Here is a 27,916-nt window from a genome sequence, read left to right as displayed (position 1 = left end):
AGATTTACTTGACTGTGTAGGTGCCGATGGTGATGAAGGGGTGGGAGAAGTCACAGTGGCAACGAAACCCGTCGATGAAGAGCTAGAGGAAGCCATGAGGCGCTTGAGCCATATAATGTCCTGGTGAGTGAGTGACGGAGTCGAAGAAGATGCAGCAATCCCACTGGAGGAAGAGCGCCTCTGGTCTCGCTGTTTCTAGTGATAATCAGACTATGGGTGACCTGGCGTGGAGTAGTGGCCACATAATGTATCACAGAACGACCGACCCTTTTCAGCATAAGGAGGGCGACCCATCCCTCCTCTGGGTGTGGGCAGGAGCGGTGGTGCAGTGGGACGAGCAGATGACACAGGAGCTCGGACAGCCAACACAGAAGGAACCGCAAGCAACCCACCAAAAGGAAGGCGGGTCTCCTCAGCACGAAGCTCAGCAAGTACCTTTGTGATAGGAACACGACCACGAGCAAGCAAGTGAGCACGCCGAGGCTCAAACTCAGAATGGGGGCGAGATAATAAGTCCTGGACACGCTGAAACTCCAAGTCGGACCGCATATTCTAGCAATAGCGGCAAGTTCCACAAACAACTGTCTGAAGAGAGTCAAGCTGTCACCATATGGTAGAACTCTGTATGTAGAACTCATCAATAGAAGAGTCACCTTGCTGAAGAGCGTGCTCCTCACACACCACAGATAAGTAGAGAGCATCACCAGAGGGCTGATAGCATTGACATAGATAAGACAACATTGCTGCAATGGTGCCGAGACCCATGAACTCCGAAGAAAACTGAGGGAGGACACTCGCAGTGAGAACAGCAGTAGCCTGAGAATCATCGTTGCACCACTGAGTTTAAGCAGACAGATCATCTCGGTAAACAGAAAGAGCATCGAAGTAAGCTGATCCCCGTTGATCATAAGCATCGATCACAGCATCATCGAGATCCTTGGCTGCATACCGATCAGCCTGGGAAGCATCAACAGCTAGAATAGGCGGCACCGGCGGGGTAGGTGTCACGGGAGCAACGGGGCATGGCTGACAGGGGAGCTCGGTAGAGAGAACGCACCACAGAAGAAGACCACGTATGTGGATACGCATGGAGCCTACAAACTCGACATAGTTGATGCCATCGAAGATCGCCGAGCATCGAGGGACACCGACATATCTCGAAGAAGACATGATGATCTATTTTTTTATAGAGTCAACCCGATCTGGATCAGCCCCGAGCGGACCAGACTGTTGGAATTAACCACGAGTCCATGCCCGGCTCGGATAAGGATTCTTAGCTGGCTAGGTTAGCTGTTAGGTATACCTATATATACTTGTGTATTCCCTTGTAAAGTTGAACCAGATCAAAGCAATACAAACATAACCAGGGATGACAAGTTCATGTTGCCATACATCGGCGCCTCGTGTTTGTGTGTCTCCACAAGTTGTGTTAGTTACGATTAAATGCGCCGATGGCTGATTTGTTTCGTATGTGCGTCTGCTAGTCATGTAGCTACATACGCAAGAATCTATCCACCTGTCTGCCAGCTTGCTCCTTGTATACATACGCGTGCATCTTAACAGCCGAAAGCACAGGTTGTCGGAATCACGTCGTATAAAGTACATCGGAAAGTACTCGATGTACGGATCTGTGTCAACAATTGGTATCAGAGCTTGGTTTATTGACGTGATTTTCGAAAAGCAAATGAAAGATCATGTCGAACCCGGGCAAGGAGATCGTTGTGGCAGGAGCGGGAGCACTGATCTCGATTGTGGGGGTGTCGCAGTTCCCCCGGCTGGATCAAGAGGACTACGCACTATGGGCGATGAACATGGTGGTCGCGATGGAGGGAGCGGAGTTCTGGGAAGCTGTCGACCCCGGCGGCACCGAGTACGCAAAGGGAGCGGCGAAGTACCGGAAGGATCGTCAGGCATTAACAATGATCTACTCGGCCATGCCGAAGGATGTGTTGCAGCACCTCGTCGGAAATAAAACAACAAAGGAGGCATGGGAGACCATCAAGATCCTACAACAGGGTCATGACCGTGTCAAGGAAACGCACCTTCAGTCCCTGATGAGAAGCTACGAGTGCCTGAAGATGGAGGAAAGCGAGGCGGTTGATCAGTTTGCCTCCCGTCTCAAGACCCTCGTCAACGGCATACGTGGCTATGGTTTAACCCTAAAAGAAGTTGCGGTCGTTCGACGATTTTTGCATGCCGTGCCGACACGCTACATCCAGATCGTCACGCCGATCGAGCATTGTCTCGACCTTAACACTCTCACAGTCGAGGATCTCGTCGGAAGGTTCAAAGCCCACGATGAGAGAATTCGTCTCAGTTTCGGCGACATGGAGGCAAGTGAGCACCTGATGGTGACAAGGGCCCAATGGATTGCCCTGTCAAAAGAACAACAGGGCGGATCCACGAGTAGTAGCAAGAAGGGGAAGCAACGCTCGGCGAGAAAGAACTTTGCCGACTCAGACGACGAGGATGCGCCTGCACCACCGAGGAGGAAATTTGACATCGGAAAAGTGAGGGGTCATAAGTGTGGCCTCCTCAGTCACTTGAAGGCTGACTGCGAGGAAGCACCTAAGCAGCGGGCGCTCATGGCCAAGGAAGGAGACGACATGGATATGATGCTGATGTGTGAGCTAGTGGACGAAGATGATTCAGATAATCATGATCAGCTAGACATGAGTCCGGTGAATGCATCCATATCAGTATACCCAGGCGAAGTCGTGACGAAGTCGTGACGGCAAAAGTCCATGACACACAACGTGATGATGTGGTCACGCAAGAAGCTGAAAAAATGACGCAACGCGGGGCGTGATATTGTGATCGCGCTAGAATCAGATCAAAGTAATACAAACATAGGACCGATATGACCCTATTAGCCATCACCTAGAGTTCTCGTGTGCGTGTTCCGTTGTGATCGAATTAGCCCCGATGAGTTGATGGCTAGCTTAGCTATTTAAGCTAGCTATATCCGTGCGTAGGTGTCCAGCAACAATCCTGTTGGGGTTGAGTCCGTGTCCTTGTTGTCCCTCTCTCACGCTCGAACGACGAGAAAGACGGAGGTATGAGGCAGTGGACAACAAGGTATACCTGGGGCACGAATGCCGCCGGCTGCACGAACAGCCGCTTCCTTCTAATCAAGCATGAACTCAAGCACCGCAGATTACAACCAGTACACGAAGGGCCTTTTATACCCAAGCTACACACATCAGGCTAGCGATCACATGCAAGCACCCACGTACTAAATTGGCTTGCCGCTGCACTCGGCCACCACTAACAGCACTACTCACACGAGCTAACTAACTCACCCATGCATGCAACTAACGCAGTGCCCACGCAACGCCCGCCCCGCACTCCTCAGCTCCCGCGCCCGTCGCACACGCACGCCAACGGGACGCGCCTGGTTCCAGCGCCCGGCACGGCAACACCCGGCGCATCCGTCTAACCAACTCACACACACTCGCCACGAGCCTGACGCGTCCCGTACACGCACGCACGCGCACCCGACGCAGTCGCCGTGGCTTATTGCCAACACACACCACCTAAGCCACGACTCAGAGGAGCCCGTCGTCCTCGACTCCAACGACGTCCGCCAGCAGCGCGCGTTCCGCCGCCGGCTCCCTCCGCAGCTTGGGGCACTCCCTCTTGAAGTGGCCGCACACGCCGCACTTGTAGCAGCGTCCACGGCGGTTCCCGCCGATGCTCGATGCCACGCTCTTGCCGTCGTCGTCATCCCGACCACGGCCATGTCGACGCTCCCGCGCTGCCCACTGCGCCGCCGTCATGAGCAGCTGCTGACCCCCGCACTCACCGTCGTCTTGTCCACGACGCCGAACCCGCTCGTCGAACGCGAGCAGCCGCCCGAGCGCCTCGTCGAACGCCATGGTCGCCGTGTCGCAGAACTGCTCGATGCCGGCGACGACGGGGAACAACCGATCCGGGACGGTGTCCAGCAGCTTCTTCACAAGCACCGCGTCGCCCATCGTCTCCCCTAGGCTCGCGAACCGCGCCATCATCCCTGCCAGCCTCCCGGCGTATGCGTCTAGCACCTCGCCGTCCGCCATCTTCAAGTGGTCAAAGTCCCCGCGCAGCGTCGCCAACCTCGCCGCGCGGACACGATCGGCACCGACGGACCTCACCTTCAAGGAGTCCCATACCTCCTTGGCGGTGAGCTTCGTCGCCAGCTGCAGCAGCACATCCTCCGGCAGCGCTCCAAGGAGCATTGCGCGCGCCGCCTTGTCCTTCTTGGCGTTCACCGCCGCGTCGCCCGGCGCCACTGCCTCCCACACGGTGTGGACGTCGAGAATCGCATGCGCCTTGATCGCCCACACCGTGTAGTTGTCCGGCGTGAGCATTGGCATCGCCATCGACACTGATCCGCCCGCGCCTCCGCCGTGTGGTACGATCGCCATTGCCGCCGGCGAGCTCCCGAACCGAAGCTCTGATGCCAAATGTTGGGGTTGAGTCCTTCTCCTTGCTGTCTCTCTCTCTCAAGCTCGAACGACAAGAAAGAAGGAGGAATGAGGCAGTGTACAACAAGGTATACCCGGCGCACGAACGCTGCCGGCTGCGCGAACAACCGCTTTCTTCTACTCAAGCACGAACTCAAGCACCGCAGACTACAACCAGTACATGATGGGCCTTTTATACCCAAGCTACACACATCAGGCTAGCGATCACATGCAAGCACCAACGTACTGAGTTGGCTTTGCCGCTGCACTCGGCCACCACTAATAGCACTACTCACACGAGCTAACTAACTCACCCATGCATGCAACTAACGCAGTGCCCACGCAACGCCCGCCCCGCACTCCTCAGCTCCCGCGCCCGTCGCACACGCACGCCAACGGGACGCGCCTGGTTCCAGCGCCCGGCACGGCTACACCCGGCGCATCCGTCTAACCAACTCACACACACTCGCCACGAGCCTGACGCGTCCCGTACACGCACGCACGCGCATCCGACGCAGTCGCCGTGGCTTATTGCCAACACACACCACCTAAGCCACGGCTCAGAGGAGCCCGTCGTCCTCGACTCCGACAACGTCCGCCAGCAGCGCGCGTTCCGCCGCCGGCTCCCTCCGCAGCTTGGGGCAGTCCCTCTTGAAGTGGCCGCGCACGCCGCACTTGTAGTAGCGTCCACGGCGGTTCCCGCCGATGCTCGACGCCACGCTCTTGCCGTCGTCGTCATCCTAACCACCGCCATGTCGACGCTCCCGCGCTGCCCACTGCACCGCCGTCATGAGCAGCTGCTGACCCCCGCGCTCACCGTCGTCTTGTCCACGACGCCGAACCCGCTCGTCGAACGCGAGCAGCCGCTCGAGCGCCTCGTCCAACGCCATGGTCGCCGTGTCGCAGAACTGCTCGATGCCAGCGACGACGGGGAACAACCGATCCGGGACGGTGTCCAGCAGCTTCTTCACAAGCACCGCGTCGCCCATCGTCTCCCCTAGGCTCGCGAACCGCGCCGTCATCCCTGCCAGCCTCCCGGCGTACGCGTCTAGCGCCTCGCCGTCCGCCATCTTCAAGTGGTCAAAGTCCCCGCGCAGCGTCGCCAACCTCGCCGCGCGGACACGATCGGCACCGATGAACCTTACCTTCAAGGAGTCCCAAACCTCCTTGGCGGTGAGCTTCGTCGCCAGCTGCAGCAACACATCCTCCGACAGCGCTCCAAGGAGCATTGCGCGCGCCGCCTTGTCCTTCTTGGCGTTCACCGCCGCGTCGCCCGACGCCACTGCCTTCCACACGGTGTGGACGTCGAGAATCGACTGCGCCTTGATCGCCCACACCGTGTAGTTGTCCGGCGTGAGCATTGGCATCGCCATCGACAACGATCCGCCCGCGCCTCCGCCGTGTGGTACGATCGCCATTGCCGCCGGCGAGCTCCCGAACCGAAGCTCTGATGCCAAATGTTGGGGTTGAGTCCTTCTCCTCGCTGTCTCTCTCTCTCACGCTCGAATGACAAGAAAGAAGGAGGAATGAGGCAGTGTACAACAAGGTATACCCGGCACACGAACGCCGCCGGCTGCACGAACAGCCACTTTCTTCTACTCAAGCACGAACTCAAGCACCATAGACTACAACCAGTACACGAAGGGCCTTTTATACCCAAGCTACACACATCAGGCTAGCGATCACATGCAAGCACCCACGTACTGAGTTGGCTTTGCCGCTGCACTCGGCCACCGCTAACAGCACTACTCACACGAGCTAACTAACTCACCCATGCATGCAACTAACGCAGTGCCCACGCAACGCCCGCCCCGCACTCCTCAGCTCCCGCGCCCGTCGCACACGCACGCCAACGGGACGCGCCTGGTTCCAACGCTCGGCACGGCCACACCCGGGGCATCCGTCTAACCAACTCACACACACTCGCCACGAGCCTGACGCGTCCCGTACACGCACGCACGCGCACCCGACGAAGTCGCCGTGGCTTATTGCCAACACACACCACCTAAGCCACGGCTCAGAGGAGCCCGTCGTCCTCGACTCCGACGACGTCTGCCAGCAGCGCGCGTTCCGCCGCCGGCTCCCTCCGCAGCTTGGGGCAGTCCCTCTTGAAGTGGCCGCGCACGCCGCACTTGTAGCAGCGTCCACGGCGGTTCCCGCCGATGCTCGACGCCACACTCTTGCCGTCGTCGTCATCCCGACCACCGCCATGTCGACGCTCCCGCGCTGCCCACTGCGCCACCGTCATGAGCAGCTGCTGACCCCCGCGCTCACTGTCGTCTTGTCCACGACGCTGTCACGCCCAAGATGCGACCCTATCCTGAATTTGGCACGAGGGCCTCGTCAGGGATAGAAGCGCATCTCGTCGTGTCGCAAGAATGGATATCGTTACAAGTACATGTACTGAAAAGAGGAGATATATAAAGAGTTGGCTTACACTCGCCACAAGCTACATCAGAGTCACATCAGTACATTACATAAACATCAAGAGTAAGAGCAGGGTCCGAGTACGGACGAAAACAAATGACAAAAGAAGAAAGACGTCCATCCTTGCTATCCCAGGCTGCCGGCCTGGAACCCATCCTAGATCGATGAAGAAGAAGAAGAAAAAGAAGCAACTCCAAATAAACAATCAACGCGCTCGCGTCAAGTAACCTTTACCTGTACCTGCAACTGGTGTTGTAGTAATCTGTGAGCCACAGGGGACTCAGCAATCTCATTTCCAAAGGTATCAAGACTAGCAAAGCTTAATGGGTGAGGTATGGTTCAGTGGTGAGGTTGCGGCAGCAGCTAAGCATATATTTGGTGGCTAACTTACGAGTACAAGAAATAAGAGGGGGAAGATCTACGCATAACGGACGTGAACGTCTGATGATCAATTGAATGATCCTGAACACCTACCTACGTCAGACATAACCCCACCGTGTCCTCGATCGGAGAAAGAACTCACGAAAGAGACAGTCACGGTTACGCACACAGTTGGCATATTTTTATTACGTTAACTTCAAGTTATCTAGAACCAGTGTTAAACAAAGTTTCCATGTTGTCACATAACCGCGGGCACGGCTTTCCGAAAGATTTAACCCTGCAGGGGTGGTCCAACTAGTCCATCACAAATTACCACAAGCCGCATAGAAATCCTCAATCACGAAGCTCGCGATCTCGTCGGATTCCCTAATGGAAAACCTCAACTCTGAGATTACCCAAAGCATCACCGGAATCCCGATGCACAAGATATCTCGTCAAAGGTAAAACTAATCCAGCAAGGCCGCCCGACGTGTCGACGTACCCGATAGGAGCCGCGTATCTCGTTCTCAGGACACGACGGATGGAACTAGCTACAGGTGCCAAACCTCGGGTTTTCCCGTGGTGGCCCCGCAGGTAGACCGTTTGGGACCAACACCATCAGCACTGGCCCCCCTGTTTATGTAAAATTACTCCTCGGGTAGCGCTAAATCCCTATGCATTTCAATTTATCAAATTTATTATGTTGGGAAAATGTAGAACCAAAGTTGGGCCTTGCCAGACCAGCTTGAATCTAAAACGAATTATCAAGGGGGTCCCCATAACAACCCCGATCGTGTTAGGAGCGCTCGATTATGGAACATAACACCGGTAGCCGAAAACTAAGGGGGCAAAGGTGGAACAAAACACCAGGCTAGAAAGGCCGAGCCTTCCACCTTTTACCAAGTATATAGGTGCATTAAATTAAATAGCATTTAATAGGGTGATATAACAAGGAACCCATGTTTTCACATGGACGAAACTGCACCTGCAACTAGCAACGCTACACAGGGTTAAGCACGCAGTAACATAGCCAATCAGTGGTTTGCTAGGTTGAACAGGTTAAAGGTTTCATGGCATTGGTGAGAGGCTGACATTTAACATGTGGTAGGCAACGAGACATATCCGATAGAAACGGTAAACTAGCATGGCAATGATAGTAATGGTATCTGGGGAAATGATCATCTTGCCTGAGATCCCGCTTGGAAGAAGAATGCCTCCGTGAAGCAGACGAACCGACGTAGTCGAACGGGTCCTCACAATCCGACACGCTTGCGGAACTCTAACGAGACGGGGAAACCGGAAACAAGCATCAACACACGATATTCACCACACGATGCACAACACATATGATGCATGAGCTACTGAATACATGCAAGTCACGGCATGACAATTCACACAATCAAACACTACACATTAAGTGAAGTTCAATATGCAACGAGTTGCATATTGACGAAACTCCACGTTTAATATTTAGTTCTATCCCGATTAGATACACGGCAATATTAAAGTTGTCAAACATGCAAGAGGTGAAGCGGAAATTAAACTACCTATCTAGACATTTTAAATGAGGTCGGAAATGACATATAGCATCTCCGAAGCGACCTCACATGTTAATTTACAATTCTGTCCAGATCTGGATTAACGCATTTAATTGGTTGTTAAACAGCAGAACAAATAGGTTCACGTGATTCTACGCGTCAAGGCAAGCAACCTACACATAAATAACATCTCCAACGGAGATACGGATCAAAAGTTACAAGCACCGCAAGATATGATGGCATGAATGCAAAATGTGTGCAACGGCGGCTACGAGCACTTCAACACATTCAAACAGCAAGAGAAAATGAAACTACACGAGATTCTAAGCATGTTTCATGTAGGACACGATCAAAACGGAGCTACGGTTCGAAAACTACGAGCAAAACAAGAAAACACTACAAACTGCCAAAATCAGCCACATAGCATATTCTACGCCCCGCAACTACGGATACACAACTCCGATTAGCTCAAGCAAGGCATGACACGGAACAGGGCAAAAAGCACAACTACAATCAACTAACAACATCTAGCATGGCAGCACGGATCACTAGATAAAGAAGTCACAAAATGACATCAGACACACTATCTAAGACTTAGTGAAAATAACACCTCATGAAAGTGCAGTTTTCAGCCTGAAGCAATATTGACAGCAGCAAAACCTATAGCTACAGGTCTCCAAATGGCATGAAACTTAACAGCATGCTAGAGAAACATAAGGGGTACAACTAACTCCATTGGACCAACCTCAAAAGGGCTACAGATCACAAGATGCAAGCAAGACAAGACAGCAACAAAATAAAACAGATTCCAGACTTAGAAATATTTCAGCTCCTCTAAAACAGCACTATTCAAGCAACTTGAGGGCAGTCAAACAACACCTAAACATGCATTTCTATTGCAACTAAAAATACCAGGGGCTAATCAAAACATCCAAGATCAACCCCCTAGTTGATAACTAATTCAAACGAGGCACGGAAAAAATCCTACGAATTAAACAAAAGGGCATCACGGCAAAATATCTCACGAACTAACTTCCTCAAAAGCTAAAACCAATTGCACAGAAAAATCCATGGGATTTTTCTATCCTGGAAACATATATAACATGTGGGGTTTGCAACACAAAACAAAGCCACACATTAAAGCGAGATAAAACCTCTAAACGGGAAAATAATCTACCGGCAAAATCCTACACGTAAAAATACAATTGACCGCTCTAAAATACGTAGAAATATGGTCCCTAAAACATGGACATTAAATCTATGGCATACGGGCAGTCCGGACAGGCACGAGAATTAACTATGGAACGGATCCTAGTTAAACAGCACGTAAAACGAGGCATTAGGCACTCTAAACAGCGTTAAACAAATGTGCATGTTTCAAATTCGTACTCTACGCGCGAAACTACCACAAAAGCATATATAAAATGCGTCGTTCCGACTTACGGTTTGGAAACTACGGACGTTTGAAAATCTAACCTCTTCTAAGAAAAAAAAACTAATTCGCAAAAAAACCTAATATTTCTACGGTCCGAATTGGAGGCGCAACATAGCTAATACACGCACAGGGCGCTGGTGAGAGGGCTGACCTCGGGCCGAATCAGACCGGCCTGGTGGGGAGGAGGTGCTGGGCCGGGGAAGCTGCTCGCCAACTGGGCCTCGGCTACCGCGGGAGGCCTGAGCCGGCTGGGCCTCTGCGGGGCGCCTGGCCTGGGCCGACCCTCGAGGCGAGGTGGGCCGGCGCCACCTGGCCCACACGGGCGACGCGGCTGGCAGCGCAGCCTGGAACGGCACCCCCTCCTCGTGCCCCTCCAGGGCAGAGGCGCAGCGGCGACTGCAGAGCTTGGCGGCGGGCGACTCCGGCCAGGGAGGCAAGCCGGCGGGAGATGGCTGATCCGCGACGGGGATCCCCTGATCCGCCCATTCCCGGTGGCGGCCGGAGCGCAAGGCGGCGCTGGGGCGAGGAAGACCACGGCGGCCGGTCCCTTGGCGGCAGGAGATGAGGGACAGGGGGGCTCGGGCTGCCGGCGGTGCCACGAGGAGGAGCGGGGCGGCGGCCGGCTCGGGTCCTGCGCGAGCTCAGACGGGGCGGCGACCTGGGACGGCGGCGCGCAGGCGAGGTCGCGAGGAGGCGCGGCCATGAGCATGAAGCTCGGGGAAGCTCGCGGGGGCGGCGGTGGATCTGGGCCGGGACGGGCCTCGGATGGGCTTGCGGGCCCGCGGCGGCTGGGGGACGAGAGAGGTTGCGGCTAGGGTTTAGGGCGCGGAAAACGAGGCAGGTTTAGGGGGAGGCTGTCCGAAAATTAGAAGGGGTCTATATATAGGCAAACCGGGGGGCTCGGTTGACCGGAATTTCGTTCAGGATCCAACCGCGGGGTCGGATTCGGACGATTCCGAACGCGGGAACGGGTACGTGACCGTGTAGAGGGGTATCCGGAGACGAGAGGGAGAACGGGCGACGCGGCACGAATTTAAAAACACCGACAGACGTCTGACGAATAACCGAAGACGGTGCCGCTACGGGCGACCGTTCGGGTACCAGACGGCCTCAGATCGCGACGAAATTCGACGGGTGGCCTCGCTATAACTAATCACGACCGCACGTTAAATCTCAACCCGATCAGAGAAAGTTTTAAACGCACTTAAAAAATAGGGTTTCGACGGTGCCGCGGGCGCGTGCGTGTGCGGTCGGACTCAGAACGGACGACGACGAGAACCAGCAACTACTAACGAATGCAAGTTTGAAAATTGGCGGCAACGAAGATGCCGATGCATTGCAGATGATGCGCATGATGCGATGATGATGCAACAAATAAAATAAGCCACACGACGAAAACGGAAATAGAGGGGAAGCTTCTAGAACGTCGGCATCGGGCTGTCACAACTCTCCTACACTACAAGAGGATCTCGCCCCGAGATCCAAGAATGAAAGGGGGAGAGGATGAGAAAGAACAAGAGGTAAAAATTTAGTTGCTTCTTTGACAAACGAGTGAAACCAACGATCCTTGAAGGTAGCAAAGCGATGAGGAATGATATGAGAAAGAAGCAAGAATTCACGGAAAATTTCGGCAGCACTTCGGTAGGAAAATGGGACAAAAAATTCGATAAGAGAGAATTATACAATATTCACAACAAACAAGTACAATAGAGCAAGGGAACACCATGAACTTGATAGAACACCAAGATTGACCCGAATGAGCAACATCACAATGCCTCCGGAACAAGAGAATAGAAACTAGCTCATACGGAAGAAGAGTATGAAGAAAAGAATGACAACTACTAACTCCAATGAACTTGACAAACATCCTTGCAAGAAGAATTGGACGAAGTTGTTGGAAAAAACAACAATGAAAAGAACAAGATAGTAGTGGGCTTATGAAAATCATCTCAACAAATATGAGGTGGCAAACAACCACTAAAAGAAACAAGGATAGATTGGGAGAAACAAGATATGAACAATCTCTTACACCAAGAGAATGCACTGAGAACTTAGATTACTGTCAAGCACCATGATATCAACAATCCATAGGAAAATCTTTAGGTGAAGTCCAAACCAAGATAGCTCAATGAAGAAATCAAGGGTTGAAAATATCTCATGATCAAAGAATTGGTGGGTTTAATTATCTCGAACTTGAAAGGAAAATCTCTTCAGGGCTCCTACACTAACAAGAAGGCTATAATACCACCTCAAGGATAAGGAAGAACAATTGCACATATACATGCAAGGGAAAGGATAGTTGAGGTTCTCCAACAAGAATCTTGAAGAACACTTAAGAATGGATTGAAACCTTAATGAACCACCAAGAAGGACCTCCGTATACGAATGAATGATGCAACGATAACAAGGTAGAAACGAATAAGATTATGACCTTGCCAAGATTTAGATGAAGCAACATGAAGAGATACTTGAGAAAACTTGGAACTCCGGAAAAGAAAGATAAGAAGACTAGAGAAAAGGAATTGATATCAAGAGCCACTCCGGAAGAAGAATTGAAATCTCTTGGAAGAAGGAAGAACAAGAATAAGAATTATGTTATGCACATCCTTCATCAAGTATAATTGATGACAAGCAACGGATCTAGCATACAACTTATTCCTCTAAAAAAATGAATCTTGAAGAGTCAGAGAGATAAGCACCACTTGAGGCAAAAATTGAAGGAAGCACCGGTATGAATTCACGACTGAATGGGAACACCACGAATTAATGGATATACAAGAGAATGAAAAGATCATAAGCCACCTAAGAAAATACTAGAACAAGGCACCAGAATAATCGAGAGACGAACGAAGAGACAACAATTGAGAAGAATTGAGGATGAAGCTGAAAGCTGAGAACGAAGAATCTTCAGAAATGATGGCCTTTGGAGGAACGAGAAATAAACACAACTCAGAAAAGCACCGGATAGCAAGAAAGGGATACTCATGATTGACAACAATGAGAGGATAACACGAAGCTGAGAATGATGACGAGAAACAACACCAAGAACTACTGAGACACTCCGGAATAATGAAGAATGAAAGGTTGAGCCAACTATGAGAATTAACTCCAATTGAACTTGAAGAATGAATATGACTCATGAAAATCATACTTACGTCATAGTTGAAAAGAATTTAAAGATCTCCGGAAATGATTAAAAGAGTCAGGTAAGATCCTGGGAAAGAACCTGTGGGTTATGGGCCCACTCAAAGAAATCACCGTAGAAAAGATTACTAGAAAGATTGATATAGCACCGGTATGAAGAGAACTAGATGAGGTTGAGCACCTCGAAATAATTAAAGATCTGAAACAAGAAACTCCGAGATATCTTCAACACACCGGATAGAAAAACCTGAATGAATAACAGGATATGTTGATAAGAATCTCCAACATAGGAAGAATTACAAGGACGAAAAAAAGATATGATGAACACAGACGACCGAATCAAATTCGCCGGAAAAGATAACAAGAACGAATAAAGAGGAACATGAAGCTCGCGAGAATCTTCACAATGAATCACCGGATGAGACATGGAAGAAGACATAGAGGAAGCACAATGCAATGAAATGCAGTTGGATGAAATCCAATCACTGAAGAAAAAGGGCGGGAGGGCGGGGGAAAAACAAAGACAACATGGGACAGATGAGAGAACTCTGGAAAGAATTGAGGGAATGACCTGCAAAAATTAGAGAGGATTGAATCCACTTGGAAAGAAACACGCCGGTTGAAAAGAATAGATATAACAACTCCGGTTGACAAGAATTGATATGACAATTGAACGAACCAAAGAATTAATACTCTCATATAAATATGAGCACACCTCTTAGAAAAGATCTCGAATCACCATTTGACATCGAAGCAACTGAATTACCATATTCCAACAAAACAAAGGGATGAGGCTTACGAAACAAGCCAGAACAAACTCATGAGAAAGATTTCCGTTCGATATTTTCGTGGACAGGATCGCACGGGCACGATTTACAGTAGCCACCAAGTGCAAGGCAGTGCACCTGACATACGAAGCGTCCCCGAGTCGTAGCAAGCTACAAGGACTCTTTAAGACACAACGTGTACCGCTGTAAGTCGACCGTGAACAAACGAATCCACTAGATGTCGAACCCCAACCTAACATCATTCATTTGTTGGAAGAACGTCCTATAAGCAGCTACTTGAATTCCCACCTATGAATTCCCGAAATATCTGGTCATGCAATCTGGTACACGGATACAAGGAGTAATATCACACAACTCCTATACTAACCCGTCACCTGTATCACATCCGTCAACACACGACCAGAATCTCGGACCTTCATCTACAACAGACCCTCGTGATCGCAACGATACAAAGTATGGCAGTACCCCCGAACAATCTGCACCAGTACTGGGGACATCGGGGTTATCTCGCCACTACTAGTATTGAAGCAATTACGAACATCCTTCGTTTTGAGATACTAAGAAATCTGAATGATAACGATGTGCTCAAGAATCCCCTGGAGCTCAACTCCCCGGAAGAAGATCAAGTCAGACAGGAGGCACCAAGACAAAACTCCGTCACATCGGCATCATATAGATCCCAAGAATATCCGCGTGATCCTAAATAAAATTTTGAGTGAGAAGAGGAGTAGAGTAAATTATTACGTCAAGATTCCTCACCAGAGCATAGAAGAGTAGAAAAAAGAATCCTACTCTCCGATATATAACTAAGACTCAAATAGTTTTTCACTAGACTCGACTCGGCCAAGTTCGATCAATCAAGGGGGCTCCTAGGTCGGTCCTTGCTCTGATACCAACTTGTCACGCCCAAGATGCGACCCTATCCTCAATTTGGCACGAGGGCCTCGTCAGGGATAGAAGCGCATCTCGTCGTGTCGCAAGAATGGATATCGTTACAAGTACATGTACTGAAAAGAGGAGATATATAAAGAGTTGGCTTACACTCGCCACAAGCTACATCAGAGTCACATCAGCACATTACATAAACATCAAGAGTAAGAGCAGGGTCCGACTACAGACGAAAACAAATGACAAAAGAAGAACGACGTCTATCCTTGCTATCCCAGGCTGCCGGCCTGGAACCCATCCTAGATCAATGAAGAAGAAGAAGAAGAAGCAACTCCAAATGAACAATCAACGCGCTCGCGTCAAGTAACCTTTACCTGTACCTGCAACTGGTATTGTAGTAATCTGTGAGCCATAGGGGACTCAGCAATCTCATTTCCAAAGGTATCAAGACTAGCAAAGCTTAATGGGTGAGGTATGGTTCAGTGGTGAGGTTGCGGCAGCAGCTAAGCATATATTTGGTGGCTAACTTACGAGTACAAGAAATAAGAGGGGGAAGATCTACGCATAACGGACGTGAACGTCTGATGATCAATTGAATGATCCTGAACACCTACCTACGTCAGACATAACCCCACCGTGTCCTCGATCGGAGAAAGAACTCACGAGAGAGACAGTCACGGTTACGCACACAGTTGGCATATTTTTATTACGTTAACTTCAAGTTATCTAGAACCAGTGTTAAACAAAGTTTCCACGTTGCCACATAACCGCGGGCACGGCTTTCCGAAAGATTTAACCCTGCAGGGATGCTCCAACTAGTCCATCACAAATTACCACAAGCCGCATAGAAATCCTCAATCACGAAGCTCGCGATCTCGTCGGATTCCCTAATGGAAAACCTCAACTCTGAGATTACCCAAAGCATCACCGGAATCCCGATGCACAAGATATCTCGTCAAAGGTAAAACTAATCCAGCAAGGCCGCCCGACGTGTCGACGTACCTGATAGGAGCCGCGTATCTCGTTCTCAGGACACGACGGATGGAACTAGCTACAGGTGCCAAACCTCGGGTTTCCCCGTGGTGGCCCCACAGGCAGACCGTTTGGGACCAACACCATCAACACTGGCCCCCCCTGTTTATGTAAAATTACTCCTCGGGTAGCGCTAACTCCCTATGCATTTCAATCTATCAAATTTATTATGTTGGTTAAATGTAGAACCAAAGTTGGGCCTTGCCAGACCAGCTTGAATCTAAAACGAATTATCAAGGGGGTCCCCATAACAACCCCGATCGTGTTAGGAGCGCTCGATTATGGAACATAACACCGGTAGCCGAAAACTAAAGGGGCAAAGGTGGAACAAAACACCAGGCTAGAAAGGCCGAGCCTTCCACCTTTTACCAAGTATATAGGTGCATTAAATTAAATAGCATTTAATAGGGTGATATAACAAGGAACCCATGTTTTCACATGGACGAAACTGCACCTGCAACTAGCAACGCTACACAGGGTTAAGCACGCAGTAACATAGCCAATCAGTGGTTTACTAGGTTGAACAGGTTAAAGGTTTCATGGCATTGGTGAGAGGCTGACATTTAACATGTGGTAGGCAACGAGACATATCCGATAGAAACGGTAAACTAGCATGGCAATGATAGTAATGGTATCTGGGGAAATGATCATCTTGCCTGAGATCCCGCTTGGAAGAAGAATGCCTCCGTGAAGCAGACGAACCGACGTAGTCGAACGGGTCCTCACAATCCGACACGCTTGCGGAACTCTAACGAGACGGGGAAACCGGAAACAAGCATCAACACACGATATTCACCACACGATGCACAACACATATGATGCATGAGCTACTGAATACATGCAAGTCACGGCATGACAATTCACACAATCAAACACTACACATTAAGTGAAGTTCAATATGCAACGAGTTGCATATTGACGAAACTCCACGTTTAATATTTAGTTCTATCCCGATTAGATACACGGCAATATTAAAGTTGTCAAACATGCAAGAGGTGAAGCGGAAATTAAACTACCTATCTAGACATTTTAAATGAGGTCGGAAATGACATATAGCATCTCCGAAGCGACCTCACATGTTAATTTACAATTCTGTCCAGATATGGATTAACGCATTTAATTGGTTGTTAAACAGCAGAACAAATAGGTTCATGTGATTCTACGCGTCAAGGCAAGCAACCTACACATAAAGAACATCTCCAACGGAGATACGGATCAAAAGTTACAAGCACCGCAAGATATGATGGCATGAATGCAAAATGTGTGCAACGGCGGCTACGAGCACTTCAACACATTCAAACAGCAAGAGAAAATGAAACTACACGAGATTCTAAGCATGTTTCATGTAGGACACGATCAAAACGGAGCTACGGTTCGAAAACTACGAGCAAAACAAGAAAACACTACAAACTGCCAAAATCAGCCACATAGCATATTCTACGCCCCGCAACTACGGATACACAACTACGATTAGCTCAAGCAAGGCATGACACGGAACAGGGCAAAAAGCACAACTACAATCAACTAACAACATCTAGCATGGCAGCACGGATCACTAGATAAAGAAGTCACAAAATGACATCAGACACACTATCTAAGACTTAGTGAAAATAACACCTCATGAAAGTGCAGTTTTCAGCCTGAAGCAATATTGACAGCAGCAAAACCTATAGCTACAGGTCTCCAAATGGCATGAAACTTAACAGCATGCTAGAGAAACATAAGGGGTACAACTAACTCCATTGGACCAACCTCAAAAGGGCTACAGATCACAAGATGCAAGCAAGACAAGACAGCAACAAAATAAAACAGATTCCAGACTTAGAAATATTTCAGCTCCTCTAAAACAGCACTATTCAAGCAACTTGAGGGCAGTCAAACAACACCTAAACATGCATTTCTATTGCAACTAAAAATACCAGGGGCTAATCAAAACATCCAAGATCAACCCCCTAGTTGATAACTAATTCAAACGAGGCACGGAAAAAATCCTACGAATTAAACAAAAGGGCATCACGGCAAAATATCTCACGAACTAACTTCCTCAAAAGCTAAAACCAATTGCACAGAAAAATCCATGGGATTTTTCTATCCTGGAAACATATATAACATGTGGGGTTTGCAACACAAAACAAAGCCACACATTAAAGCGAGATAAAACCTCTAAACGGGAAAATAATCTACCGGCAAAATCCTACACGTAAAAATACAATTGACCGCTCTAAAATACGTAGAAATATGGTCCCTAAAACATGGACATTAAATCTATGGCATACGGGCAGTCCGGACAGGCACGAGAATTAACTATGGAACGGATCCTAGTTAAACAGCACGTAAAACGAGGCATTAGGCACTCTAAACAGCGTTAAACAAATGTGCATGTTTCAAATTCGTACTCTACGCGCGAAACTACCACAAAAGCATATATAAAATGCGTCGTTCCGACTTACGGTTTGGAAACTACGGACGTTTGAAAATCTAACCTCTTCTAAGAAAAAAAAACTAATTCGCAAAAAAACCTAATATTTCTACGGTCCGAATTGGAGGCGCAACATAGCTAATACACGCACAGGGCGCTGGTGAGAGGGCTGACCTCGGGCCGAATCAGACCGGCCTGGTGGGGAGGAGGTGCTGGGCCGGGGAAGCTGCTCGCCAACTGGGCCTCGGCTACCGCGGGAGGCCTGAGCCGGCTGGGCCTCTGCGGGGCGCCTGGCCTGGGCCGACCCTCGAGGCGAGGTGGGCCGGCGCCACCTGGCCCACACGGGCGACGCGGCTGGCAGCGCAGCCTGGAACGGCACCCCCTCCTCGTGCCCCTCCAGGGCAGAGGCGCAGCGGCGACTGCAGAGCTTGGCGGCGGGCGACTCCGGCCAGGGAGGCAAGCCGGCGGGAGATGGCTGATCCGCGACGGGGATCCCCTGATCCGCCCATTCCCGGTGGCGGCCGGAGCGCAAGGCGGCGCTGGGGCGAGGAAGACCACGGCGGCCGGTCCCTTGGCGGCAGGAGATGAGGGACAGGGGGGCTCGGGCTGCCGGCGGTGCCACGAGGAGGAGCGGGGCGGCGGCCGGCTCGGGTCCTGCGCGAGCTCAGACGGGGCGGCGACCTGGGACGGCGGCGCGCAGGCGAGGTCGCGAGGAGGCGCGGCCATGAGCATGAAGCTCGGGGAAGCTCGCGGGGGCGGCGGTGGATCTGGGCCGGGACGGGCCTCGGATGGGCTTCCGGGCCCGGGGCGGCTGGGGGACGAGAGAGGCTGCGGCTAGGGTTTAGGGCGCGGAAAACGAGGCAGGTTTAGGGGGAGGCTGTCCGAAAATTAGAAGGGGTCTATATATAGGCAAACCGGGGGGCTCGGTTGACCGGAATTTCGTTCCGGATCCAACCGCGGGGTCGGATTCGGACGATTCCGAACGCGGGAACGGGTACGTGACCGTGTAGAGGGGTATCCGGAGACGAGAGGGAGAACTGGCGACGCGGCACGAATTTAAAAACACCGACAGACGTCTGACGAATAACCGAAGACGGTGCCGCTACGGGCGACCGTTCGGGTACCAGACGGTCTCAGATCGCGACGAAATTCGACGGGTGGCCTCGCTATAACTAATCACGGCCGCACGTTAAATCTCAACCCGATCAGAGAAAGTTTTAAACGCACTTAAAAAATAGGGTTTCGACGGTGCCGCGGGCGCGTGCGTGTGCGGTCGGACTCAGAACGGACGACGACGAGAACCGGCAACTACTAACGAATGCAAGTTTGAAAATTGGCGGCAACGAAGATGCCGATGCAGTGCAGATGATGCGCATGATGCAATGATGATGCAACAAATAAAATAAGCTACACGACGAAAACGGAAATAGAGGGCAAGCTTCTAGAACGTCGGCATCGGGCTGTCACAGACGCCGAACCCGCTCGTCGAACGCGAGCAGCCGCCCGAGCGCCTCGTCGAACGCCATGGTCGCCGTGTCACAGAACTGCTCGATGCCGGCGACGACGGGGAACAACCGATCCGGGACGGTGTCCAGCAGCTTCTTCACAAGCACCGCATCACCAAGCGTCTCCCCTAGGCTCGCGAACCGCGCCATCATCCCTGCCAGCCTCCCGGCGTACGCGTCCAGTGCCTCGCCGTCCGCCATCTTCAAGTGGTCAAAGTCCCCGCGCAGCGTCGCCAACCTCGCCGCGCGGACACGATCGGCACCGATGAACCTCACCTTCAAGGAGTCCCATACCTCCTTGGCGGTGAGCTTCGTCGCCAGCTGCAACAGCACATCCTCCGGCAGCGCTCCAAGGAGCATTGCGCGCGCCGCCTTGTCCTTCTTGGCGTTCACCGCCGCGTCGCCCGGCGCCACTGCCTCCCACACGGTGTGGACGTCGAGAATCACATGCGCCTTGATCGCCCACACCGTGTAGTTGTCCGGCGTGAGCATTGGCATCGCCATCGACACCGATCCGCCCGCGCCTCCGCCGTGTGGTACGATCGCCATTGCCGACGGCGAGCTCCCGAACCGAAGCTCTGATGCCAAATGTTGGGGTTGAGTCCTTCTCCTTGCTGTCTCTCTCTCTCACGCTCGAACGACAAGAAAGAAGGAGGAATGAGGTAGTGTACAACAAGGTATACCCGGCGCACGAACGCCGCCGGCTGCACGAACAGCCGCTTTCTTCTACTCAAGCACGAACTCAAGCACCGTAGACTACAACCAGTACACGAAGGGCCTTTTATACCCAAGCTACACACATCAGGCTAGCGATCACATGCAAGCACCCACGTACTGAGTTGCCTTTGCCGCTGCACTCGGCCACCGCTAACAGCACTACTCACACGAGCTAACTAACTCACCCATGCATGCAACTAACGCAGTGCCCACGCAACGCCCGCCCCGCACTCCTCAGCTCCCGCGCCCGTCGCACACGCACGCCAACGGGACGCGCCTGGTTCCAGCGCCTGGCACGGCCACACCCGGCGCATCCGTCTAACCAACTCACACACACTCGCCACGAGCCTGACGCGTCCCGTACACGCACGCACGCGCACCCGACGCAGTCGTCGTGGCTTATTGCCAACACACACCACCTAAGCCACGGCTTAGAGGAGCCCGTCGTCCTCGACTCCGACAACGTCCGCCAGCAGCGCGCGTTCCGCCGCCGGCTCCCTCCGCAGCTTGGGGCAGTCCCTCTTGAAGTGGTCGCGCACGCCGCACTTGTAGCAGCGTCCACGGCGGTTCCCGCCGATGCTCGACGCCACGCTCTTGCCGTCGTCGTCATCCCGACCACCGCCATGTCGACGCTCCCGCGCTGCCCACTGCGCCGCCGTCATGAGCAGCTGCTGACCCCCGCGCTCACCGTCGTCTTGTCCACGACGCCGAACCCGCTCGTCGAACGCGAGCAGCCGCCCGAGCGCCTCGTCGAACGCCATGGTCGCCGTGTCGCAGAACTGCTCGATGTCGGCGACGACGGGGAACAACCGATCCAGGACGGTGTCCAGCAGCTTCTTCACAAGCACCGCGTCGCCCAGCGTCTCCCCTAGGCTCACGAAACGCGCCGTCATCCTTGCCAGCCTCCCGGCGTATGCGTCCAGTGCCTCGCCGTCCGCCATCTTCAAGTGGTCAAAGTCCCCGCGCAGCGTCGCCAACCTCGCCGCGCGGACACGATCGGCACCGACGAACCTCACCTTCAAGGAGTCCTATACCTCCTTGGCGGTGAGCTTCGTCGCCAGCTGTAGCAGCACATCCTCCGGCAGCGCTCCAAGGAGCATTGCGCGCGCCGCCTTGTCATTCTTGGTGTTCACCGCCGCGTCGCCCGGCGCCACTGCCTCCCACACGGTGTGGACGTCGAGAATCGCATGCGCCTTGATCGCCCACACCGTGTAGTTGTCCGGCGTGAGCATTGGCATCGCCAACGATACCGATCCGCCCGCGCCTCTGCCGTGTGGTACGATCGCCATTGCCGACGGCGAGCTCCCGAACCGAAGCTCTGATGCCAAATGTTGGGGTTGAGTCCTTCTCCTTGCTGTCTCTCTCTCTCACGCTCGAACGACAAGAAAGAAGGAGGAATGAGGCAGTGTACAACAAGGTATACCCGGCGCACGAACGCCGCCGGCTGCACGAACAACCGCTTTCTTCTACTCAAGCACGAACTCAAGCACCGCAGACTACAACCAGTACACGAAGGGCCTTTTATACCCAAGCTACACACATCAGGCTAGCAATCACATGCAAGCACCCACGTACTGAGTTGGCTTTGCCGCTGCACTCGGCCACCGCTAACAGCACTACTCACACGAGCTAACTAACTCACCCATGCATGCAACTAACGCAGTGCCCACGCAACGCCCGCCCCGCACTCTTCAGCTCCCGCGCCCGTCGCACACGCACGCCAACGGGACGCGCCTGGTTCCAGCGCCCGGCACGGCCACACCCGGCGCATCCGTCTAACCAACTCACACACACTCGCCACGAGCCTGACGTGTCCCGTACACGCACGCACGCGCACCCGACGCAGTCGCCGTGGCTTATTGCCAACACACACCACCTAAGCCACGGCTCAGAGGAGCCCGTCGTCCTCGACTCCGACGACGTCCGCCAGCAGCGCGCGTTCCGCCGCCGGCTCCCTCCGCAGCTTGGGGCAGTCCCTCTTGAAGTGGCCGCGCACGCCGCACTTGTAGCAGCGTCCACGGCGGTTCCCGCCGATGCTCGACGCCACGCTTTTGCCATCGTCGTCATCCCGACCACCGCCATGTTGTCGCTCCCGCGCTGCCCACTTCGCCGCCGTCATGAGCAGCTGCTGACCCCCGCGCTCACTGTCGTCTTGTCCACGACGCTGAACCCGCTCGTCGAACGCGAGCAGCCGCCCGAGCGCCTCGTCGAACGCCATGGTCGCCGTGTCGTAGAACTGCTCGATGCCGGCGACGACGGGGAACAACCGATCCGGGACGGTGTCCAGCAGCTTCTTCACAAGCACCGCGTCGCCCAGCGTCTCCCCTAGGCTCGCGAAATGCGCCGTCATCCCTGCCAGCCTCCCGGCGTACGCGTCCAGCGCCTCGCCGTCCGCCATCTTCAAGTGGTCAAAGTCCCCGCGCAGCGTCGCCAACCTCGCCGCGCGGACACGATCGGCACCGATGAACCTCACCTTCAAGGAGTCCCATACCTCCTTGGCGGTGAGCTTCGTCGCCAGCTGCAACAGCACATCCTCCGGCAGCGCTCCAAGGAGCATTGCGCGCGCCGCCTTGTCCTTCTTGGCGTTCACCGCCGCGTCGCCCGGCGCCACTGCCTCCCACACGGTGTGGACGTCGAGAATCACATGCGCCTTGATCGCCCACACCGTGTAGTTGTCCGGCGTGAGCATTGGCATCGCCATCGACACCGATCCGCCCGCGCCTCCGCCGTGTGGTACGATCGCCATTGCCGACGGCGAGCTCCCGAACCGAAGCTCTGATGCCAAATGTTGGGGTTGAGTCCTTCTCCTTGCTGTCTCTCTCTCTCACGCTCGAACGACAAGAAAGAAGGAGGAATGAGGTAGTGTACAACAAGGTATACCCGGCGCACGAACGCCGCCGGCTGCACGAACAGCCGCTTTCTTCTACTCAAGCACGAACTCAAGCACCGTAGACTACAACCAGTACACGAAGGGCCTTTTATACCCAAGCTACACACATCAGGCTAGCGATCACATGCAAGCACCCACGTACTGAGTTGCCTTTGCCGCTGCACTCGGCCACCGCTAACAGCACTACTCACACGAGCTAACTAACTCACCCATGCATGCAACTAACGCAGTGCCCACGCAACGTCCGCCCCGCACTCCTCAGCTCCCGCGCCCGTCGCACACGCACGCCAACGGGACGCGCCTGGTTCCAGCGCCTGGCACGGCCACACCCGGCGCATCCGTCTAACCAACTCACACACACTCGCCACGAGCCTGACGCGTCCCGTACACGCACGCACGCGCACCCGACGCAGTCGTCGTGGCTTATTGCCAACACACACCACCTAAGCCACGGCTTAGAGGAGCCCGTCGTCCTCGACTCCGACGACGTCCGCCAGCAGCGCGCGTTCCGCCGCCGGCTCCCTCCGCAGCTTGGGGCAGTCCCTCTTGAAGTGGTCGCGCACGCCGCACTTGTAGCAGCGTCCACGGCGGTTCCCGCCGATGCTCGACGCCACGCTCTTGCCGTCGTCGTCATCCCGACCACCGCCATGTCGACGCTCCCGCGCTGCCCACTGCGCCGCCGTCATGAGCAGCTGCTGACCCCCGCGCTCACCGTCGTCTTGTCCACGACGCCGAACCCGCTCGTCGAACGCGAGCAGCCGCCCGAGCGCCTCGTCGAACGCCATGGTCGCCGTGTCGCAGAACTGCTCGATGCCGGCGACGACGGGGAACAACCGATCCAGGACGGTGTCCAGCAGCTTCTTCACAAGCACCGCGTCGCCCAGCGTCTCCCCTAGGCTCACGAAACGCGCCGTCATCCTTGCCAGCCTCCCGGCGTATGCGTCCAGTGCCTCGCCGTCCGCCATCTTCAAGTGGTCAAAGTCCCCGCGCAGCGTCGCCAACCTCGCCGCGCGGACACGATCGGCACCGACGAACCTCACCTTCAAGGAGTCCTATACCTCCTTGGCGGTGAGCTTCGTCGCCAGCTGTAGCAGCACATCCTCCGGCAGCGCTCCAAGGAGCATTGCGCGCGCCGCCTTGTCATTCTTGGCGTTCACCGCCGCGTCGCCCGGCGCCACTGCCTCCCACACGGTGTGGACGTCGAGAATCGCATGCGCCTTGATCGCCCACACCGTGTAGTTGTCCGGCGTGAGCATTGGCATCGCCAACGATACCGATCCGCCCGCGCCTCTGCCGTGTGGTACGATCGCCATTGCCGACGGCGAGCTCCCGAACCGAAGCTCTGATGCCAAATGTTGGGGTTGAGTCCTTCTCCTTGCTGTCTCTCTCTCTCACGCTCGAACGACAAGAAAGAAGGAGGAATGAGGCAGTGTACAACAAGGTATACCCGGCGCACGAACGCCGCCGGCTGCACGAACAACCGCTTTCTTCTACTCAAGCACGAACTCAAGCACCGCAGACTACAACCAGTACACGAAGGGCCTTTTATACCCAAGCTACACACATCAGGCTAGCAATCACATGCAAGCACCCACGTACTGAGTTGGCTTTGCCGCTGCACTCGGCCACCGCTAACAGCACTACTCACACGAGCTAACTAACTCACCCATGCATGCAACTAACGCAGTGCCCACGCAACGCCCGCCCCGCACTCTTCAGCTCCCGCGCCCGTCGCACACGCACGCCAACGGGACGCGCCTGGTTCCAGCGCCCGGCACGGCCACACCCGGCGCATCCGTCTAACCAACTCACACACACTCGCCACGAGCCTGACGTGTCCCGTACACGCACGCACGCGCACCCGACGCAGTCGCCGTGGCTTATTGCCAACACACACCACCTAAGCCACGACTCAGAGGAGCCCGTCGTCCTCGACTCCGACGACGTCCGCCAGCAGCGCGCGTTCCGCCGCCGGCTCCCTCCGCAGCTTGGGGCAGTCCCTCTTGAAGTGGCCGCGCACGCCGCCCTTGTAGCAGCGTCCACGGCGGTTCCCGCCGATGCTCGACGCCACGCTTTTGCCATCGTCGTCATCCCGACCACCGCCATGTTGTCGCTCCCGCGCTGCCCACTTCGCCGCCGTCATGAGCAGCTGCTGACCCCCGCGCTCACTGTCGTCTTGTCCACGACGCTGAACCCGCTCGTCGAACGCGAGCAGCCGCCCGAGCGCCTCGTCGAACGCCATGGTCGCCGTGTCGTAGAACTGCTCGATGCCGGCGACGACGGGGAACAACCGATCCGGGACGGTGTCCAGCAGCTTCTTCACAAGCACCGCGTCGCCCAGCGTCTCCCCTAGGCTCGCGAAACGCGCCGTCATCCCTGCCAGCCTCCCGGCGTACGCGTCCAGCGCCTCGCCGTCCGCCATCTTCAAGTGGTCAAAGTCCCCGCGCAGCGTCGCCAACCTCGCCGCGCGGACACGATCGGCACCGACGAACCTCACCTTCAAGGAGTCCCATACCTCCTTGGCGGTGAGCTTCGTCGCCAGCTGCAGCAGCACATCCTCCGGCAGCACTCCAAGGAGCATTGCGCGCGCCGCCTTGTCCTTCTTGGCGTTCACCGCCGCGTCACCCGGCGCCACTGCCTCCCACACGGTGTGGACGTCGAGAATCGCCTGCGCCTTGATCGCCTACACCGTGTAGTTGTCCGGCGTGAGCATTGGCATCGCCATCGACACCGATCCGCCCGCGCCTCCGCCGTGTGGTACGATCGCCATTGCCGCCGGCGAGCTCCCGAACCAAAGCTCTGATGCCAAATGTTGGGGTTGAGTCCTTCTCCTTGCTGTCTCTCTCTCACGCTCGAACGACAAGAAAGAAGGAGGAATGAGGCAGTGTACAACAAGGTATACCCGGCGCACGAACGCCGCCGGCTGCACGAACAGCCGCTTTCTTCTACTCAAGCACGAACTCAAGCACCGCAGACTACAACCAGTACACGAAGGGCCTTTTATACCCAAGCTACACACATCAGGCTAGCGATCACATGCAAGCACCCACGTACTGAGTTGGCTTTGCCGCTGCACTCGGCCACCGCTAACAGCACTACTCACATGAGCTAACTAACTCACCCATGCATGCAACAAACGCAGTGCCCACGCAACGCCCGCCCCGCACTCCTCAGCTCCCGCGCCCGTCGCACACGCACGCCAACGGGACGCGCCTGGTTCCAGCGCCCGGCACGGCCACACCCGGCGCATCCGTCTAACCAACTCACACACACTCGCCACGAGCCTGACGTGTCCCGTACACGCACGCACGCGCACCCGACGCAGTCGCCGTGGCTTATTGCCAACACACACCACCTAAGCCACGGCTCAGAGGAGCCCGTCGTCCTCGACTCCGACGACGTCCGCCAGCAGCGCGCGTTCCGCCGCCGGCTCCCTCCGCAGCTTGGGGCAGTCCCTCTTGAAGTGGCCGCGCACGCCGCACTTGTAGCAGCGTCCACGGCGGTTCCCGCCGATGCTCGACGCCACGCTCTTGCCGTCGTCGTCATCCCGACCACCGCCATGTCGACGCTCCCGCGCTGCCCACTTCGCCGCCGTCATGAGCAGCTGCTGACCCCCGCGCTCACCGTCGTCTTGTCCAAGACGCCGAACCCGCTCGTCGAACGCGAGCAGCCGCCCGAGCGCCTCGTCGAACGCCATGGTCGCCGTGTCGCAGAACTGCTCGATGCCGGCGACGACGGGGAACAACCGATCCGGGACGGTGTCCAGCAGCTTCTTCACAAGCACCGCGTCGCCCAGCGTCTCCCCTAGGCTCGCGAAACGCGCCGTCATCCCTGCCAGCCTCCCGGCGTACGCGTCCAGCGCCTCGCCGTCCGCCATCTTCAAGTGGTCAAAGTCCCCGCGCAGCGTCGCCAACCTCGCCGCGCGGACACGATCGGCACTGACGAACCTCACCTTCAAGGAGTCCCATACCTCCTTGGCGGTGAGCTTCGTCGCCAGCTGCAGCAGCACATCCTCCGGCAGCACTCCAAGGAGCATTGCGCGCGCCGCCTTGTCCTTCTTGGCGTTCACCGCCGCGTCACCCGGCGCCACTGCCTCCCACACGGTGTGGACGTCGAGAATCGCCTGCGCCTTGATCGCCCACACCGTGTAGTTGTCCGGCGTGAGCATTGGCATCGCCATCGACACCGATCCGCCCGCGCCTCCGCCGTGTGGTACGATTGCCATTGCCGCCGGCAAGCTCCCGAACCGAAGCTCTGATGCCAAATGTTGGGGTTGAGTCCTTCTGCTTGCTGTCTCTCTCTCTCTCACGCTCGAACGACAAGAAAGA

The 27,916-nt window shown here is 54.6% G+C and overlaps 7 pseudogenes; all 7 read right to left on the bottom strand.

Annotated features, from left to right (window-relative positions):
- Positions 1 to 3,548: 3,548 nt before the first annotated feature.
- On the bottom strand, positions 3,549 to 4,149 carry LOC123413136 (annotated as a pseudogene).
- Positions 4,150 to 5,005: 856 nt separating this feature from the next.
- LOC123409437 lies at positions 5,006 to 5,863 on the bottom strand (annotated as a pseudogene).
- Positions 5,864 to 6,462: 599 nt separating this feature from the next.
- Positions 6,463 to 20,273, bottom strand: LOC123407751 (annotated as a pseudogene).
- An 856-nt stretch (positions 20,274 to 21,129) lies between these two features.
- Positions 21,130 to 21,987, bottom strand: LOC123409436 (annotated as a pseudogene).
- A 2,056-nt stretch (positions 21,988 to 24,043) lies between these two features.
- On the bottom strand, positions 24,044 to 24,901 carry LOC123409434 (annotated as a pseudogene).
- Positions 24,902 to 25,500: 599 nt separating this feature from the next.
- LOC123413137 lies at positions 25,501 to 26,101 on the bottom strand (annotated as a pseudogene).
- An 854-nt stretch (positions 26,102 to 26,955) lies between these two features.
- LOC123413139 lies at positions 26,956 to 27,556 on the bottom strand (annotated as a pseudogene).
- Between the last annotated feature and the right edge of the window lie 360 nt (positions 27,557 to 27,916).

This window comes from Hordeum vulgare, chromosome 7H (genome assembly GCF_904849725.1).
Source record: "Hordeum vulgare subsp. vulgare chromosome 7H, MorexV3_pseudomolecules_assembly, whole genome shotgun sequence".
In the NCBI taxonomy this organism is placed as follows: domain Eukaryota; kingdom Viridiplantae; phylum Streptophyta; class Magnoliopsida; order Poales; family Poaceae; genus Hordeum; species Hordeum vulgare.
Note: the sequence above shows the minus strand (reverse complement) of the source record. Positions and strands in the feature narration are given on the sequence as shown.